This window comes from Hyperolius riggenbachi, chromosome 12, assembly GCF_040937935.1.
Source record: "Hyperolius riggenbachi isolate aHypRig1 chromosome 12, aHypRig1.pri, whole genome shotgun sequence".
Lineage (NCBI taxonomy): Eukaryota > Metazoa > Chordata > Amphibia > Anura > Hyperoliidae > Hyperolius > Hyperolius riggenbachi.
The window spans coordinates 144,350,910-144,372,068 of record NC_090657.1 but is presented as its reverse complement, the minus strand read 5'-3'; the positions used below and the strand labels follow the sequence as shown (position 1 = coordinate 144,372,068).

The 21,159-nt window shown below is 43.7% G+C and overlaps 1 protein-coding gene across 3 annotated transcripts in view; it reads right to left on the bottom strand.

Annotated features, from left to right (window-relative positions):
* DLGAP4 (DLG associated protein 4) overlaps nucleotides 1-21,159 on the bottom strand; it is a 367,380-nt gene that overhangs the window by 343,038 nt on the left and 3,183 nt on the right. For 2 of the 3 annotated variants that reach the window (XM_068263407.1, XM_068263412.1), the window contains exon 1: nucleotides 14,451-14,535. The exons of the other annotated variant lie outside the window; for it this stretch is intronic. The gene's annotated coding sequence lies outside the window, so the exon portion shown is untranslated. Of the gene's footprint in view, nucleotides 1-14,450; nucleotides 14,536-21,159 lie in introns of those variants that run through there. 3 annotated transcript variants of the gene reach the window in all.

Below are 21,159 nucleotides of genomic sequence, written 5' to 3'. Positions count from 1 at the left end.
GACCTAATATTTCTTTACCCACCACATCTGCTAGTTTTGTCCTGCTCTCTGCACCACAAACCTACGAAGCCTTACTCTCGAGCCATTCTTGCTCAGAATCAACATGCCTCCCAACCGTCCTAGTTTCGCTCGGACTGCTCTGGTTCGGGCGGCACCGTCCGTGTCCCGTACACCTCCCTTCGGAGTCGTAGCTTAAAAAGTTGGGTTGTCTGAGCCAACCAGACTCCCACCTGTGTCAACTGCCATGGAACAGCCTTCCCCAATCAATGATAAACTGACAAAAGGTTCAAAATTTGATTGAGGAGGCCTCAATTTTCATAGATTTTTATTAAATTCTGAGTTTTTCATGTCGAATGTCTAATCTATTAAAACGTTATAATAAGTGGCCATAACTAGCAAATTAGGCACAAAGTAGGCCAATGCATAAGGTGCTCAGATGATCACAAAGGCGATTCATCATCACTGGTGGCACATGAATGATGAGGACATACGGCATGGTGTCACCAACGACAAAGCGATTGCCAAAAACAGCTTCATTTCAGCAGTATTTTAGCTTGCACACAGCAACAATCCTATCTGCATTGCCTTTCCATATAAAAGGACATTGGTACTTTTTACACGTGGTGGGCTGAAGCCAATTTTCTCATCCATAACATTTTAGCTTAGAGTAATTGCTCTCCTCTTTCCAAATCAGCCTGTCATTCTTGAGATATGACCACTTACTGATAAACTGTGCTGGGACTGCTAAATTCAGGAAAGCTTTCTTTACACTCATACAATTTTGACATTGTTCTTATTTGCCTTCCCCTAATCAACCTGATTAAAGAAAGCAGGGCAAATGTTAGTCCACATAATTAGCAGGCTGATGAAGTTACGGGAATACATCAGCTAGAAAAACTTAACCACTTGTGTTTGGGAAATTGTAGATGGTTTGCTTTGGAAAGTGTGAGGAAGCTAAAGTAATATGTATTGTTTCAGAATTAGAGTTTACTTCTTTGTGAGGTTGATTCACAAAGCATTTCTCTGGATTTATCTCACATTACCTATTTTTCACCTCAGATATAACGAGATAAATCATGAGATAAACAACTGTTTAATTAACTTTTCTTGAGTTCTCTCCCAGAAGATATTTTCAAACTTTATTAATAATACACCTTTTATGGCACCAATAAGGAAGAAAGTGCTCAAACCAAGTTTGGTGTTTCTTCTTACTTTTTTTTGTAATTTTTTTCAATTACAATCTGTTTAAAAGTTATTTTGTAGAAAAAAAAAGTATTTCCTGAGAGAAAACTCAAGGCTCATAAACACGCTCAACAAAAGACTATCAAATGCACAATAATCAAACAACTTCTGTTGTTGAAACAAACCAAAAAAAGTTGCTTGCTATTGTTCAAACAACTGATAAGACGCAGCTCAAGTCAATCCAACAGTTGGATTCACTTGAGCTGTGTCTTATCAGTTGTTTGAACAATAGCAAACAACTTTTTTGGTTTGTTTTAACAACAAAAAATGTTTGATAATTGTGCATTTAAAAGACTTTTGTTGAGCGTGTTTATGAGCCTTCAGTTAGTTTCACATTGGCCAAGGAAAGATAAATCATGAGTTGAGACAGATAAGGGGAAATAAAATGTAAGCTAATAAGGAAGGTGAGAAAATTCATGAGAGTTTTGTGAATCAACCCCTAACCCCAGAAGCCCTTTAAAATAAGTTACTATAAAGGTTGACCCACCACTGCTGGTTTACACACTGCATGTCCTTAATCTTCTTGCTAGTAGACAGGGATGGTTTTAGGTAAAATGTGGCCCTTGGCAAAACTGAATGTGGAGTCCTTTATATTTTCATATTGTACTGACCTCTAATGGCTTGTGGGGCCCCTAAGGCACTTGTAGCCCTGGACAGTTGCCCAGTTTGACCCTATGGAAGCACCAGCCCTGCTAGTGATTGTATGGTCGAGTGAAGGAACTGCCCCATTACCTGGCCTAGATGGTACCTTGTTTGTTTGCTGTCAGTGCCTGTCAATGAGTACCCTAGTACTGTGTGGAATTTGTGGGTGGCTGGGGGCAAATGGCTATGGCTATGGCAGCAATTCAGCATATACCCATTCACCACCTGCCAGATGCTGCTTGGTGTGCTCATCAGCTTTGCATCAACTGCATCATGTATCAATAGTTACAAACATTGCCATCTGGTTACATCATACAGCAACCAAAATGGAGGAGCATATATGGCTGAAGGGTGGTTGAGCTATGCTAGAATTGCTTAGTCGGTGCACAATTTACCTGCCTGTGTGAAAAAGGTCTAAAACTGGAATCATGCAGCAATAGTTGTATCCCACTTGCTGCAAATAGCTAAGGAAATAGTAGATCCCAATAGTCCATTAGTTCCTGGAGGCTCTCTGTTCTAGATGACCCCTATCACAATGAACCAAAACCATTAAATACAAACAGAGAAACAAAAACGCACTATAGTGCAGTATTACAACTGATTCAATCACCCATTGTGAGAGTTACACAGTATCAATATGTCTACCATGAGAGGGGTAATAGGTCCACCACTTGTGGGCTCAGGCTCCCCCCCCCCCCTTTTTTTCCCTGCTCACCAGATAGCTGCTTGTATGATTGCCCTTCTCAGCCACCCTGGCTCCAGCTCCCCTCCTGCAGAGAAGCTGCTATGTGTAAAATTGCTAATTTATTTTAAAAAACTATAAAAGTAATGCCCGTACATCAAACACAGTAAGAAACAGCATATAATGTCACCATCTCCCTGTTATATCGGTTGTGGCGTCTCGCTCTCCCTCCCTTGTGTTCTGCCTCTTGTACCTCTGGGGCGGAGCCAGAGGTACACACGCTGAAGCTGAACACGAGGGAGGGAGAGCGAGATGCTGCAATCAATATACCCATTACATCTTAATCCATCTCTGAAAAGAATGCGTGCAGGCTAGCAAAATGTCTGTACAGAACTTGGCCCTGCACTGTCGTCCTCCCCTCAATATACCTTTGTAAAGACCTTCCTTGATTACTAATACCTTCCTCGAGCTGCCTCATTAGTTCAGTGATGTATGACACTAGCATGATTCAAAGTGCCCAAAGAGGTCATTAATAGTATTTGGGGGTGGTTTGATTTGGGTAATAGAATGAAGTTCTCAGGAAGACTAGGTAGATGACTAAACAAACAGTACAAGGAACGCTGAAGAGGGTGGACTGTAGGTGTCACAAAAATAGCAAAGAGAGGCTGTGTGGTGAGTCAATAACAGGAACCGACAGGAATACATATTAGGGACGAGTGATAAACACTTCAAGGGTTTAGAAAGAAGGCTGTAGAAGAAGAAAAGTAGATGAAGACCGTGAAGCGGAGAAAAAGACGGATCAGGCAGGGAGACGGAAAACCAGAGGAGACAAGTGCATACCTTGGTTGTTCACATTTTAACATCATTTCCAGGGACGCTCTGTTGCAGGCACATTGTGCCTAAGTCAAGCTGCTCATCATACTGTCTTAAAGGGGACTCAATAAGATATCAGAGTGCAGAGAGAGAAAATGTTGAAAGCTCTCCTTGAGCCTGCTGCATCTCTGACGCTATGTACATTAAATAAATCTTTATGATTCAAGTGGTAGTCTAACTTGAATACAGTTGACCCTACATCAGCAGGCTTCCCATCAGAGATCTACTAAATCAGATAATCTTTGGCCAATCATTGTTGTAGCTCTCACTGTGAGCAACGAGTGGGATACCACCTGCTTTCCCCTCCCCTCTCAATAGGACAGGATGGCCTGCCCAGAAGGGAGGAGCAGAATATTGGTACACTGATTGCAGGTAAACTGTCCCCTGATCTGAAACTGATCCATTCAGACAGCATTTACGGTATATAGAATGAGTATGTTGCTTAATCTTAACTACCCAATGCCTCGGTGTCCTGGTATCCAAGAGACCCTGCATGGAAACAGCTGCATCTATTAGGAAAATAGCTCCTATTGCAAACACCAAAATTATTTACTCATCTGGCTCACCCCTCTGCAATGAGATCCCTTCCCCCTTTCCTTGCAGTAAGGGCCCATTTACACTGGGAGCTTTGCATGCATTTTTCAAGTGCTTTTGCTGATCGCTGGCATTGTGTACAGCGTATCCTTATGAATTGGGAACTTGGGAATGCCACTATAGACAAGAACGTTAAATAGCAACTATACAGGATCTTCTCAAAAAATTAGCATATTGTGATAAAGTTCATTATTTTCTGTAATGTACTGATAGACATTAGACTTTCATATATTTTAGATTCAAATACACACAACTGAATTAGTTCAAGCCTTTTATTGTTTTAATATTGATGATTTTGGCATACAGCTCATGAAAACCCAAAATTCCTATCTTAAAAAATTAGCATATTTCATCCGACCAATAAAAGAAAAGTGTTTTTAAAACAAACAAAGTCAACCTTCAAATAATTATGTTCAGTTATGCACTCAATACTTGGTCGGGAATCCTTTTGCAGAAATGACTGCTTCAATGCGGCGTGGCATGGAGGCAATCAGCCTGTGGCACTGCTCATGTGTTATGGAGGCCCAGGATGCTTCGATAGCGGCCTTAAGCTCATCCAGAGTGTTGGGTCTTGTGGATCTCAACTTTCTCTTCACAATATCCCACAGATTCTCTATGGGGTTCAGGTCAGGAGAGTTGGCAGGCCAATTGAGCACAGTAATACCATGGTCAGTAAACCATTTACCAGTGGTTTTGGCACTGTGAGCAGGTGCCAGTTTGTGCTGAAAAATGAAATATTCATCACCATAAAGCTTTTCAGCAGATGGAAGCATGAAGTGCTCCAAAATCTCCTGATAGCTAGCTGCATTGACCCTGCCCTTGATAAAACACAGTGGACCAACACCAGTAGCTGACATGGCACCCCAGACCATCACTGACTGCGGGTACTTGACACTGGACTTCAGGCATTTTGGCATTTCCCTCTCCCCAGTCTTCCTCCAGACTCTGGCACCTTGATTTCCGAATGACATGTAAAAGTTGCTTTCATCCGAAAAAAGTACTTTGGACCAGTAAGCACCAGTCCAGTGCTGCTTCTCTGTAGCCCAGGTCAGGCGCATCTGCCGCTGTTTCTGGTTCAAAAGTGGGTTCATGCTTCCATCTGCTGAAAAGCTTTATGGAGATGAAGATTTCATTTTTCAGCACGACCTAGCACCTGCTCACAGTGCCAAAACCACTGGTAAATGGTTTACTGACCATGGTATTACTGTGCTCAATTGGCCTGCCAACTCTCCTGACCTGAGCCCCATAGAGAATCTGTGGGATATTGTGAAGAGAAAGTTGAGATCCACAAGACCCAACACTCTGGATGAGCTTAAGGCCGCTATCGAAGCATCCTGGGCCTCCATAACACCTGAGCAGTGCCACAGGCTGATTGCCTCCATGCCACGCCGCATTGAAGCAGTCATTTCTGCAAAAGGATTCCCGACCAAGTATTGAGTGCATAACTGAACATAATTATTTAAAGGTTTACTTTTTTTGTTTTAAAAACACTTTTCTTTTATTGGTCGGATGAAATATGCTAATTTTTTGAGATAGGAAATTTGGGTTTTCATGAGCTGTATGCCAAAATCATCAATATTAAAACAATAAAAGGCCTGAACTACTTCAGTTGTGTGTATTTGAATCTAAAATATATATACGTCTAATGTTTATCAGTACATTACAGAAAATAATGAACTTTATCACAATATGCTAATTTTTTTAGAAGATCCTGTATACCATTGTAAGTTATGAAAGGAGGCCCTGAAGGTGCCCATGACATTAGCCGTACTTGCCATATATAATGCTGCCCAAAAGCCAAAAACCATCAGCTCATGGTCCATACAGCACTACTACTTGATTTTTCAACCAAATTCTGCTCAAAAGTAAAAAGCTTTAAAGGACAACTGTAACAAGAGGGATATGGAGGATGCCATATGTATTTCCTTTTAAATAATATCAGTTGCCTGGCAGCCCAGCTGATCTATTTTGCTGCTCTAGTGTCTGAATAACACCCCAAAAAAATTATGAAGCTTATCTTGTCAGATCTGACAATAATGTCAGAAACACCTGATCTGCTAGAAAAGAAAAGAGAACAGGAGTGCACCGCTGGTGCAATAAAACTTTTTACTTAGAATAGACACATTTTAAAAATACACTCACAGTGTATAGTAGAACAAATGCGCCTGTCAAGCCTGCCGGCAGTCCTCTCCTGTAAGCCGCGCTTGGCCAGAGCAGCGGGGACCGATGTGGATGGCGTGGAGCCAGATGCGGTCGGCGGAGCCAGGTCGCGGGGTTGCCGTCTGAGTGTCTTTTGTCCCCCCTTTTTCCTTGTCCCCCTTTTTTACTTGTCTCCATTTCCCTTTGCCCCCCCCCTTCCCCGCCATACTCCCTCCCCCACCTTCCCCCCCCCCATTTTTCCCTTCCCCCTCTGTTTCTTTTTCTACCCCGGGATTCATAAATTTATGCCGTCTTTGCCGTCGCGTCACCTGACGAAGGCGTGATTAACGCCGAAATGCGTCGCGACGTCACACGGCAACCACGCGACCAGGCTCCGACCACCACATCCGGCTTCACGCCATCCACATCTTTTCTTTTCTAATAGACTCACTGGAGCCACCCAGTATTTAGAGCTGCACCCACCTACTATTTGAATCTATCAGTGTGTTGAGACAGCGCAGTGCTTCTCTTTGTTGTTTGACACCTGATCTGCTGCATGCTTGTTCAGGGTCTAAGGCTAAAAGTATTAGAGCCAGAGGATCAGCAGGATACCCAGGTAACTAGTATTACTTAATAGGAAATTAATATGGTAGCCACCATATCCCTCTCACTACAGTTTTCCTTTAAACAAGGGCTGATCATTACAGGTAAATGCCATTTGTGCTTCCTTTTTCTGGAATTCACAAGTATCCCATTATCTTACAAGGTGATTTAATTCATGTCACTGCCCTGCCAATGCATTGCATCTTGCTCACAACAGCCCATTTTAGATACATAATGGGAATCTAGGCATTCTTCTGGTTCAGGCCTGTCTCAAAGCCCAAATGAACCTAAAACTGAACACACACACAAACACACACACACAGTTTTGGAAGGAATGCATACATCATGAGCCAAAATTCCTAGGAACTACAGCACGGCTTGCTTTTTATTCTCTATGGATTCAGCTGCAGGGCGGGTCACTTGTGCATGTGATGTACAAAGTAGATAGAACTAAATATGCTAGGTTATACTTCCTAAAATCCTGAGTATATTACAATAGAAACCATCCATCTGCATGGGAAAGCAGGATTGAGTAGATTACAGGAAGTAGGTCCATCTCCTATCAACAGGAAATGACAAGCTCCAGAGGTCTTAAGCCTGTATGGCCAGGTGCACAACTGCAGCTAACACAGCCATACAGAGATCTTTTTTTTAACACAAAGTTTTTTTTTTAATTAGAAAAGATAATTTCCAACTGTGACACTTATAATTTACACTAATCAACATGATTGCTTTCAAAATTTGCGTTGTTCAGTTTTGGGTTAAGTCAGGCTTTAATGACTGAGTGGAATCACGCAGTTCTAATCTAGCTGAACTCCTCCACATGTGTTGGATGATTAGAGGAATTGGGGCCCCAGTAAGTGAAAATCTGGAACATTCCTGTACAGTAGCTAAGTGATTAGCGCTTTTCCAGTGCCTGATCGTCAGCTTTAACCACTTTGAATCCCTTGCTACGCTTATCTACTCCCCACAAAACTTCATCTGAAGCTCAGGGGAGTAGATAGGCGTACTTGTGGTAAACAGTCAGTGTGCTGTATGCCCAATAAGCTATCTGATTATGTATATAGGGTATCATTTTAACCGTGACAAGTGAGAGAATAGATTTTGTGTTGTTTGACAACTGAGGGCTAAGTCATGTGATTTTTTATACCGGAAAACTGAATGAAAAGCAATAAAACTGTTATTTTCATGTACTCTATACCCCCAAATAAATGCTTGTAAAAACAACAAAAGTGACAGCATTGAAAAGAGAATACATAGTTACCCTAGGGACTTAGCTTTTAAAATATGTATGCCATGAGAGTGTATTACTGTTAATGATGAAGATAAGGGCTTTTAATTACTGATAGATTACAATGAGAAAACAAAAAACACAAACCAGAAACTAATATATTATCGCCATACATTGTACTAGTAATATTATTTAAATGTTGAGATAACCAGGACAAATTAGCAAATACAATGTGTGGGTTTTACCTATGGTAGCATTGTTTATTTGAAAACTATAGTGGATGGAAATGGAGAAATAGTGTATTTTTTCTTTTTTTTTCTCATTTTTCCCTTTAAAATGCACAGATAATAACATAATTACTAAAAGCAAATATCACCCTCACAAAGCATAATTTGTGGCAAAAAAACAAGATATAGATCATTTACATCTGATGAGTAGCAATAAAGTTATTGGTGAATTAATGGGAGGAGCGCTGAAATGTGAAAATTGCTCTGGTTTTTAGGCAAAAAACCCTGTGGTGCTGAAGTGGTTAAATTCTAGCTTGGCATATAGTGTATCTACATGGAGTAATTCCCCCCAGGGGCGTAAATAACTACACACACACACACACACCCAGTGATCCACTGGCCAGCCCTACTGGGCTAGGAGGGTCCACTCCTGTACTTAAAGAGAAACTCCGACCAAGAATTTAACTTTATCCCAATCAGTAGCTGATACCCCCTTTTACATGATAAATCTATTCCTTTTCACAAACAGACCATCAGGGGGCACTGTATGGCTGATATTGTGGTGAAACCCCTCCCACAAAGAAATTCTGAGTACGTGCTCTTGACAGTTTCCTGTCTGTGAACCCTGTTGCATGGTGGGAAATAGATGTTTACAGCTGTTTCCAACTGACAAAACAGAAAGCAGCAGCTACATCACTTGCCAGCAGTAAAATGTCACCATGTGATAAATGTCAGAATATAAATCAGGGATTTAAACGATTTTACAATGGGCAAACACTGACTAAATCATTTATACATAATTATTGTAAAAATGAAGCACTTTTTTTGACATTATTTTCACTGGAGATCCTCTTTAACCCTTCTGGCGGTATAAAAAAAATCCGCCAGGAGGCAACGCAGCAGTTTTTTTCTTTTTTTCTTTTTAAATCATGTAGCGAGCCCAGGGCCTTCGGCGATCTCCGATCAGGAAATCACGTTCAAAGAACTGGATTTCCTGGAGGGCTTCCCCCGTCGCCATGGCGACGGGGCGGGATGACGTCACCGACGTCATTGGGAGTGCCGATCCACCCCTCGGCGCTGCCTGGCACTGATTGGCCAGGCAGAGCACGGGGTCTGGGGGGGGGGCCCGCGCGCCGCAACGGATAGCGGCGATCGAGCGCGAGGTTACCGCCAGGAAGGTTAAGGCATAGCAGCAGCAGAGCATTGTACATTACCTGCTTCTGGTGGCGAGAAGGTCTTTCTCACTCTTCAATGTACAAGCACCGCACAGTCTACCACAATGCGGCTTTCGAAGCTGCAAAGTGATTGGCTGTAAAGTGCTTGTACACTGAAGAGGAGTGAGGAGGACCTTCCTGCTGCCAGAATCAGGTAATGAATAATACTCCACTGCCCCTGATGCCCTGCATTAACCACTTAACGACCAGCTAACGCCGATAGGCGGCGGCTGGTCGTTTGTGGTTTTGCATGGAAACGGCCGCTCCATGCCAGTTCAGGGAGGGTGTCTCCGTGAACATTGTGCGAGCCGCCGATCACGGCTCGCACACGTAATGTAAACACGTGGGGAAGAAATCCCCGCTGTTTAAATCAATACGGCGCTGCTGCGCAGCAGCGCCGTAAGGGAGATCGGCGATCCCGGGCCTCTGATTGGCCGAGGATCGCCGTCATTTGATAGGCTGAAGCCTATCCTATCCGGTCCTGCGCCTCACATAGGGGAAGGGAGAGAGAGGTAAGGGGAGGGAGCGCACAATATCGCTGCGGAGGGGGGCTTTGAGGAGCCCCCCCCCCCCCTGCAAATCACAGGCAGATGGCGGCATTCAGACCCCCCCTGCAGGACATCCCCCTAGTGGGGGAAAAAGGGGGGGGGGAGTCTGATCGCCCTGCCTTTTACCTGATCGGTGCTGTGGGCTGGAGAGCCCGCACAGCACCGATCATTAAAAAACCCGTGGTCCTTAAGTGGTTTGAACCTGAGATGGTTCACTGGACCCTATTTATACTTACCTAGGGCTTCCTCCAGCCCCATGAGGACCATAGCCTCCCTCACCGGCCTGTTCGGCCCCGCCGTTCTGCCGCTATGACTCCCAGTATTACAGACAGTCGCGGGTTTCTGAGCATGCTCAGCTCGGCCGCGTGCGCACCCCTTGTCGGGCTTCCAAGTCCTGGAGAGATCTGCACCTGAGCAGTAGTACTGCAAAACAATGTATCTTCAAAGTGATCCGCACCCTCATTCATTAAAAGTAACTTTATTGTATGTTCATTAAAAGCAGGTTAAAAATATAAAGGACAAGTGTCCCGGGTCTCCATAAGGCGCGAGTCACGCGACGCATGGTGTTTTGGACTGACAAGTATTTCTCAAGCTGTCAGATCCAATGCACAGATGTAGACTTTGATAGGGATGCTAGAGCACAATGGCATGGTGGTTAGTGCTCTCACCTTGCAGCGCTGGTTCCTCGGTTTGAATTCCAGCCAGGGCACTATCTGCATGGAGTTTGTATGTTCTACCCATGTCTGCGTGGGTTTTCTCCGGGCACTCTGGTTTTCGCCCACATCCCAAAAACATACAGATAAGTTAATTGATTTCCCCCTAAATTGGCCCTAGACTACGATACATACACTACACGATATATACATAGACATAAGACTATAGTAGGGATTAGATTGTGAGCTCCTCTGATGGACAGTTAAGTGACAAGACAATATACTCTGTTAAGCGCTGCAGAAGATGTCGGTGCTATATAAATACTAAATAATAATAATAAAAGATGAGCTCTGCTGAGGGAATTGTTTGATATTCCCTGTAAACTCTCAGGAAATTGTCAGTGCTATATAAATGCATAATATCAATGATTGAACAAGGCAAATTCTGAAAGCAATCATGCTGATTTGTGCAAATTGAAGGGATTACCTTTAGGACTAAAACTTTTAAGTTGATAAATCCATTGAGCAGCTGTGCATCTAAGCATACACCTATCCCAGGGGTGTCACAACTCAAATACAAAGTGGGCCGAAATTGTACACTGGGACCAAGTCGCAGGCCAACCTCAATGTCTACTGGACACCTTCCTCCCTTATAAAGTTCCCAGGTGTCTAATGGCCCCCCTTCAGCCCCTATACAGTTCCCTGTTGTGTAGTGGTCCCCCCCCCCCACCCCTATAGAGTTCCTTGGTGTCTAGAGGCCTCCACCCTCCCCTATACAGTTCCTTCGTGTTTAGTTATTTTCCCCATATCCCCCATATGGCTTTCCTGGTGTTCTAGGGCTTAACTTTCAATATAGCTTCCCTGGTGGTCTAGAGTGGACCAAATATAATGCAAAGTGGGGAAACCACTTGAGGGCCAAATTGAATGGCTCGGAGAGCTAGATTTTGCACGCAGGCCGGCGTTTGACAAGTATGACCTATCCATACAAGCTTTAGCCCTCCCCTCTCTATTATTTCCAGTTAGCACAGTTGAGTTATTACACCAACTTTCTTTACACACAAAAGCGGAACAAGGCAAATTCTGAAAGAAATCATGTTGATTAGTGTAAACATTCTTGGTAAATAGAGGAGGTAGTGGTGGACTTACCTCCTCCAAGTAGACACACAACGACTGTAGTAAAGACAGTCAATATATTTTATTTATGAACTCCAAATATGCAACGCGTTTCACAGAGGTGCCTGGCTTTTCTACTAACCACATATGCTATTGCTCCGTTATTGCCCGATGCAGCTGGATCAAACCTGCGAAACGCGTTGCATATTTGGAGTTCATAAATAAAATATATTGACTGTCTTTACTACAGTCGTTGTGTGTCTACTTGGAGGAGGTAAGTCCACCACTACCTCCTCTATTTACCAAGAATTTGTTTTTTTAAGCTCATTTAGCTTCCTTTTATCCTTTTGGTGCCTCTGTTCTCCTGCATAATATTGAGTCCAGCCTAGGTGAAGGGTTGAACCCCCTTTTTCTCATCTACAGAGAGTGACTTCTTATTCCTGAGTGGGGTCAGGAAAATCTCCCCACCTGCTTTTACAGTGGTTGCCTAATGGTAACCCTGGTTTGTGAGTATTAATATTTACTCTATCTAGTAACCATTTACCAGTACATATTACACTATTGGGGCTCTAGGTGCTCCTTGTTTTTATCTGTCCATACAGGCTTAAGATTAAGACCTCAGGATCCTGTTATTTCCGATGTGGGTGCAAGGTTTCTACTGTAATGCAGGAATTCTCACAGCGGTGTAACTTCAGTGGCCCATCCCCCCCCCCCCCAGCAGAAGTATTGTTATGGACAATCAAACAAGTATTGTTATGGACAATCAAACACATCATGGCCAGACACACACCCATGGCTGGAAAGAGACCACTGTAGTGGCCTGCTGTTCTGCTCCTCCCCCCTCCCCTCTTATTCAGAGCTAAAGTGCAGGGAATGCTATGTTATTTACCAAGTTCAGGCTGCCTCTGTGTATGCTGCCCCCTGAGGCTCCTGATGACATGCATCGGGAACCGGAGGATCATCTCAGCATACAGCACACAGATGCCAGATGCCCGGAGGGAGAGGAGACTCAATGCAGTGTGGACTGAGTAATATAACAGCTCTCCCTCCCTGCACTTTTACTCTGCACAACAGGAGAAAAGAAGAGAGGGCCCCTATTGAACCCCCCCCCCCCCCCCCTTCCTACTGTGACCAAAGTACAGGGAGCTACTGTAATGCCACTGGATTTTTGAAAACATAATCTGGAATCTTTTGTTCTTCCAACTTTTGCGGTCACATGGCCATGTCATTGACTAGTCCCAGCAGCTGAATCCAGAGAAGAGAGAAATTAAGATACATTTTGGGTTTAATTGGGCTTTAATCATTTCCAGGGATAATTTCAGGGATAATCATTTCTGTTGATAATTTGGCAAACCCATAGAAATAAGTACAGTTAACAGCCAGAGAATCATCATAGCAAAGCTGGCCCAGTCCTACCACAACAATGATACTCTCCCCTTTCCCTTATCCATGGATATGAGTGGACATGGTAACAATAAAAACACATATAATGTATAATTACACCCAGGGTACCAAGCGCTGGTACAGGTGCCTGGTGGTCAGAGGAGGATGGATCAGTAGGTAGCAAACAGGTTCAAGACCAGATGGGTTACCCCTCCCCCCTAGTCTGTGGCCCCATAGGAGTTGTTATAGCTGGTACGGCTATTGCTTTGCCCCTGGCACCTGTGCATTGGGGTGGTGGGTTTCAAAAAGTTAGTTATGACATCAGAGGGAAGAGACTGATGGAATTCAGGGAAGGGAAGGAAGATGTAAAGAATATATGAGGCTCCTGGGAACTTAATACGCAGCCTGCACAGTAGAAACAGATCAAAGAGGCAGATTTTAACCCTTGCAAAATGCACCTTACTAAGGCATCCAGGCAGAGACGAAGCAAAGACGTCTGCATATTGAGATACAATCACACAGCTATGAATCAGACGTTCTTTCTGCATTGAAGCTGAATTCAATCCCCGGTGTACTATAATGTGGCACATCTCTGGCTAGGAATGTGGTGAGGTGCAATGATGTCAAGATGCAGGAAACCCTGCTTGGCATCAGCAGTGACATCACAGGATGTGACAGGCAAGTGGTAAATAAATACACAGGCATTTCGTACCAAGCTAATTAGGAAGGCTCATTGATGAATGGCTATAGAATGACAGTCATTTACAAGCAGTGAGACTTGATGACACAGGCCCACACTGGACAAGACATTGCCGCCGCTCACTTCCCACAGTGGTAGCAGAACCTCTGTCTGCTTGTCAGGGCTGATCTAGGGATGTCGAAGGTCTGCCTGTGATGAATAATTAGGAGAGCCAAGTCACAGACAGATACCTCCATGGCACAGCTGCTTCTGAGGCAGCCAAACAGGCAGACTCAAAACAAACCTGGCATGAGACAGTGAATTCTGCTCACCTCCAAATTCTGTGGGTTACTTACAGCACCCCACAGACAGGTAACTCTGGCACTGCAAGAGGGCCCTCAATGGCACAGCTGGCAAAGAAGCTGGGAAAGCAATCTTAGCAAGCTCATGACTCTGGCAGCTCAACATATAAATAATAACACCGCCCTGTGCCCTGTGGATTCACAACACCCTTCTCCTGACACTGTGGCCAGTGGATTGGCAGCATCCACATAACAGAACTAAGAATGCAGCCCTTGCCACCTAAAATGCCAGTCCTAAACCCAGATCATAGAAAACAGGACTTACCTCTACTCCAGATTGGACTGAGCTCTTGTCACCCTCACCGCTCTTCCTTTTTCCTCTGTGTCTTCAGGTAAAAACTGGCTGCATCCCCCCCTTCTGTCGCCACCACCACCTCCTTCCCTCCTCCCCCTCTCCTCCTTCTGCAGCGTTACAAAGGTCTCTCTTCCTTCACTATGTTGGCCTCCTCCAGCCCACTCTACTGTAATCTGTTAGGGTGTCCCCATGTTTCTCCCCCACCTCTTGTATGGCACACTGATAGATGATGGAGAGGAGAGATGCTGTGACTGTGTCCCTGGTGCTGATGCAGGATCTCTGTGCTCTGCCTCCCCACAGAAGAGAGAGAGAGGGAGAGATAGAGAGAGAGAGGAGGGGGAGGAGTGGAAGAGCAGGGCTGGAATCCTGCGGGGATGAGGATCTAGGACACAGGATCTGGAGCTGTCTGTATACACACATCCACTACGCACTGTCTTCTTCTACATAGAAGCTCGGCATCCTTATATAAAGAGAGGGAACATTTTCCATTCATGTACAGTGACTACCTGGATAGAAACCCCGTGCCTCCATACAGTCAACACTCTGTATTCAAGCTAGGGGATGATTTACCAAAGGATGATAGGATGTGAAGGGCAATGCAGTGGAGCTGTGCTCACTTCACACATCCAGGGAAATGAAACAAAAATCTGAGAAACTTATCAGCACACGGTTGGAAATGGGAAGTAGACCAAGTATACTACTTACTAAATCACTCTCTAAATGGATAGCAGACGACAGCATAAGCAACTATTTCTCAGCTTTCTTATGTTTAGCCCAAAGGTGGCCATACATACCGTTATGTCTCAAAGAATCAATACGAGTCATTCGGAACAACCAGCAGTTAAATCGTGATCAATCGCCTATGCGACTGCAAAGAGAAAAAAAATGTTGTATCAAACGATCCTACATTTCCTCTTTCCCAAAGAGAAACTAATGAGTTTTGTCCCTCAAAAATGAAAATTCCCAATTGATTTTAGGGTTGATTCGATTCTGCCATCAAACGGATTGTTTCGTCAAGTGTTTGGATTAGTGTGCATTGCTTGCTTTGAAGGAAACCTGAAGTGAGAGGGGAATTGAGGTTTTAAATAATGCTAATTGCCTGGCGGTCCTGCTGATCCTTTGCCTCTAATACTTTTATCCATCCACCCTGAACAAGCATGCAGATCAGATGTTTGACTGAAGTCCAACTAGATTAGCTACTTTCCTGTTTCAGGTGTGTGATTCAGACACTACTACAGCCAAAGGCATCAGCAGGACTGACAGGCAACAGGTATTGATTAAAAGAAAATAGATAATGTCAGCCTCCATATCCCTCTCACTTCAGATGTCCTTGAAATGGAACTTTAATAAGTAATCACAAAGTCAGCCGCATTGCCCCATGGTCATGATGATCCTCTGCCTTCAGGGTCATTAGCCTGTTACAAACCAGTTAGATTTTGAGAAGGAGTGGGTGATATGAGTATTGGTTATATGCTCTCACTGAAGCTTGCTGATTTGCAATGCAATTTTTATCTATGATTTTGGTGCTTCTCCTATCAGTTACCCAGGGCCGGTCCTAGACTTTTTGCTGCCTGAGGCAAACTTGTGAGGATGCGCCCCCTCCCCCCTCTAATTTGGAATGATCGCACAGCACCTGACACTTTACTCATTTTGCTCCATTTAATGTTTAATGTTCAGCAAGGGACTATATGCAACAACTTGAGACATGACATGCTGCAGCTCAACACAATAACACACTGGCTGGCTGCATGTCTGTGACAAACAAACTGCTCACAAACTGCTCACCCTAAGCCAGTCGACCGTCCTTCATTCCTCCTCAGTCAGGACAGCAGTGCCACCTCCTCCCTTCTGCTGTGCAAGTCAAATAAAACACTGCTGCTCTCCTGCCTCCCCCCTCCTCACTCACTGTCAGACTCCTCACACAGCACAACAAGTTGGTTTTCCCTAATGATGACCCCTTCACCTTGCTCACTCTCCTTTCGCTTCTCCTCCTACACTGACTGCATGCTGTAAGTGTAAACACAGTACAAACATGCTGCCCCTGTAATCTCTGCGCCTGATGCAAGTGTTTCCCCTTGCTTCATGAGAGAACCGGCCCTGCAGTTACCTGATCCTAAATGATGCCCTCATCTCTAAATCTTCTTCCAAACACATTACTCTAATTTCAGCTACTAATGTTAATCCTTTGCTGATGCCAAACTAGCTTTCCCTCCCTTCCCCTTCCCCTATGTTTTCTTTATATTTGCTTAACCCTAAGCTCCTGCCCCAGTGTTAGCTCCTCCCTGATGCCTAAGCCCATTCCGCCCAAAGAACTCCAGCCCTGAATTATCGTTCCATGGATTGAGTCCTAATCCCTGCGGGCAAAAGTCTTTGCAAATATGTATAACGCTTAAAGAGACACTGAAGCGAAAAAAAAAATTATGATGATATGATTTGTATGTGTAGTACAGCTAAGAAATAAAACATTAAGATCGGATACATCAGTCTAATTGTTTCCAGTACAGGAAGAGTTAAGAAACTCCAGTTGTTATCTCTATGCAAAAAAAGCCATTAAGCTCTACGACTTTCAAAGTCCTGGAGAGGGCTGTTTTCTGACTTTTATTATCTCAAGTGTAAGTGAACTTTTTTTACTTTTTTCTCTGCAAGAGGAGAGGTCATTAGTTCACAGACTGCTCTGAAAGAATCATTTTGAATGCTGAGTGTTGTGTAATCTGCACATATTATAAAATGATGCAATGTTAGAAAAAACACTATACAGGATCTTCTCAAAAAATTAGCATATTGTGATAAAGTTCATTATTTTCTGTAATGTACTGATAAACTTTAGACTTTCATATATTTTAGATTCATTACACACAACTGAAGTAGTTCAAAGCATTTTATTGTTTTATTATTGATGATTTTGGCATACAGCTCATGAAAACCCAAAATTCCTATCTCAAAAAATTAGCATATCACGAAAAGGTTCTCTAAACAAGCTATTAACCTAATCATCTGAATCAACTAATTAACTCTAAACACCTGCAAAAGATTCCTGAGGCTTTTAAAAACTCCCAGCCTGGTTCATTACTCAAAACCGCAATTATGGGAAAGACAGCCGACCTGACTGTTGTCCAGAAGGCCATCATTGACACCCTCAAGCAAGAGGGTAAGACACAGAAAGAAATTTCTGAACGAATAGGCTGTTCCCAGAGTGCTGTATCAAGGCACCTCAGTGGGAAGTATGTGGGAAGGAAAAAGTGTGGCAGAAAACGCTGCACAACGAGAAGAGGTGACCGGACTCTAAGGAAGATTGTAGGGATGGACCGATTCCAGACCTTGGGGACCTGTGGAAGCAGTGGACTGAGTCTGGAGTAGAAACATCCAGAGCCACCGTGTACAGGCATGTACAGGAAATGGGCTACAGGTGCCGCATTCCCCAGATAAAGCCACTTTTGAACCAGAAACAGCGGCAGAAACGCCTGACCTGTACGTGACACTGGACTTCAGGCATTTTGGCATTTCCCTCTCCCCAGTCTTTCTCCAGACTCTGGCACCTTGATTTCCGAATGACGTGCAAATGTTGCATTCATCTGAAAAAAGTACTTTGGACCACTGAGCAACAGTCCAGTGCTGCTTCTCTGTAGCCCAGGTCAGGCGCTTCTGCCGCTGTTTCTGGTTCAAAAGTGGCTTGACCTGGGGAATGTGGCACCTGTAGCCCATTTCCTGCACACACCTGTATACGGTGGCTCTGGATGATTCTACTCCAGACTCAGTCCACTGCTTCCGCAGGTCCCCCAAGGTCTGGAATCGGTCCTTCTCCACAATCTTCCTCAGGATCCGGTCACCTCTTCTCGTTGTGCAGCGTTTTCTGCCACACTTTTTCCTTCCCACAGACTTCCCACTGAGGTGCCTTGATACAGCACTCTGGGAACAGCCTATTCGTTCAGAAATTTCTTTCTGTGTCTTACCCTCTTGCTTGAGAGTGTCAATGATGGCCTTCTGGACAGCAGTCAGGTCGGCAGTCTTACCCATGATTGCGGTTGTGAGTAATGAACCAGGCTGGGAGTTTTAAAAGCCTCAGGAATCTTTTGCAGGTGTTTAGAGTTAATTAGTTGATTCAGATGATTAGGTTAATAGCTCGTTTAGAGAACCTTTTCGTGATATGCTAATTTTTTGAGATAGGAATTTTAGGTTTTCATGAGCTGTATGCCAAAATCATCAATATTAAAACAATAAAAGGCTTTGACCTACTTCACTTGTGTGTAATGAATCTAAAATATATGAAAGTCTAATGTTTATCAGTACATTACAAAAAATAATGAACTTTATCACAATATGCTAATTTTTTGAGAAGATCCTGTATACCTGAAAATAAAAATATGAGAACATTTTCTTTGCTGCTAATCTTCTAGTAATTATTCATAGTACACAACCAATTCACTATATCATATATATTTTTTTCGCTTTAGTGTCTCTTTAACTCCAGTTTCTATTCAGATGTCAGTTGAATCTTCCAATTTTGTTGAGAAAAATGTAGTCTGTTACACTATGTTCAGGTTTGTATACTGCAAGAATCAATCATAAATGTTATTTAAGATGGCTTATGTTGATTTTATGTGCATATAAAACCACTGCGTCATTCCACGGTGTAGGTCTTGAAAACCTAGTCTTCCAGAAAGAGGAAAAAAACACAGGGGAGACCAAGAGCCCCTTATGTAGTACTGTGTGTTAAAGAGGAACTTCAGCCTAAACAAACATACTGTCGTTAAGTTACATTAGTTATGTTAATTAAAATAGATAGGTAATATAATCTCTTACCCACCCTGTTTTAAAAGAACAGGCAAAGGTTTGTGATTTCATAAGGGCAGCCATCTTTTTGGTTGAAAGGAGGTGACAGGGAGCATGAGACACAGTTCCAACTGTCCTGTGTGCTGATCACCCCTCCCAGTTGCTAGGCAACGTGAATAACAACATAGGAAATCCCATCATGCTTTGCACAGCATCAGGGAAAAAAAGCCTGGGCAGTTTTCTTTGATGGGTGGAGCTTAGCTAAAAATGCAGCTAAAATGATGCTTTGGTAAGAAAAACAAAGTTCTGATGCTGTGAAACTGTTAAAGAAACACCAAGCCTTTTCAGTTCTGCTGAGTAGATTTTTAGTCCGGAGGTTCACTTTAAACAAAGGGTAGAAATAAAAGCAATAAAGATGAAACTCACAAACCTTGGTTGTGGAACAGCAAGACAGTAAAAAGCTTTGGGTGAGGTGGATCGGTGGTCGACCCTATGATGATGTGTACATCCTGATTGGTTTGGTCACACTCTAGAAAAAGTTTAGTTAGGGTCAACAAGTGGTTAAAGATTGTGAATGGCCCGGACTAGCAACCACCCCCTGTAGGGAGTTGTGATACACCTTACATGCTCCAAGTCATGCAATACTTACCTTGAGACACTGTTCACTGACCTGAGAAAGCGCGTTGATTCCCATGAAATTAAACACATTGGTGTTTTTCCATAAACCAAATTTTTTACCCGAAATTATGTTTCTTTTACCTTTTAAACTGTTTTTAAGTGTTTTATCCCACAGTGTTCCTAACAGAAACAGGCAGACCAGCGCATTCAAGTTTGTTGGCAATAAATGCATTACCACCCTATCGCCCCTACCTCTTCCCCTCAGACTGTGTTGGCAATCAATGCATTACCACCCTATCGTCCCTACCTCTTCCCCTCAGACTGTGTTCTTACCTTAACCCCCCCCCCCCCCCCCCCTCCCACCAGAGATGGGCTTTTAAGTCCAGAAGGACTCAAATTCAGGATTCAAATGAAATATAATTATTTCAGGTGTGACCACAGGTAACGGGGTTTAACTTACCCAGAAGTCTTCGGGGACATCTGCGTTTCATTACGCATCATAGGCGCAATGAAATCCGAACCCTCTGCCCCACTTCCCTGACCTGGCTCCAGTCCTCACCTTCCAGTTCAATCTCTCTCTCTTCACTGGTACCTTCACCTCAGCCTACTCTTTCCTGACCTCTCCTCTGCATTTGACACTATGGATCATCCCTTTCTCCAATCCCTGCAGGCTACGGGCAACTACGACTTAACCCTGCCTGGTTCTCCTCCTACCTCTGCAATCACTCTTTGAAGAACTGCTTCAATGGCTCCTCCTTCATTCCCTCTCAGTTGGGGTCCAACAGGGCTCTTCTAAGCCCCCTACTGTTCTCACCATACACTTCCACCATTGGCAAAGTCATCTTTCCCTGAGCTTTAAATATCTCCTGTATGCTGATGACACCCAGATTTACCTCCACATTCTGTATCTCATCACTACCACCATGGACACAGTTTCCTTTTGCTTCTCAACTACTTTCTCCTGGATGTCCACCAAATTCCTGAAGCTAAACTTGGACAAAACAGAGCTCCTGATTTTTTCGCTCTGCAAAGCACCACCTCTCCCAGATATTTATATCACGCTTGATAAAATGACCATCCACCCTACCCCCCAAGCCTGCTGCCTGGGAGTCATCCTGGACACTGTCTCTACTTTGCATCCCATATCCAAAACGTCACTCGATCCTGCAACTATCACCTCTACAACCCATCCAAGATTTGCCCCTTTCTGGCCCAAGACACTGCCAAACTCCTCATTCATACCATTATCCTCTCCTGCTTCAACTAGTGCAACCATCTTCTGTCTGGCCTC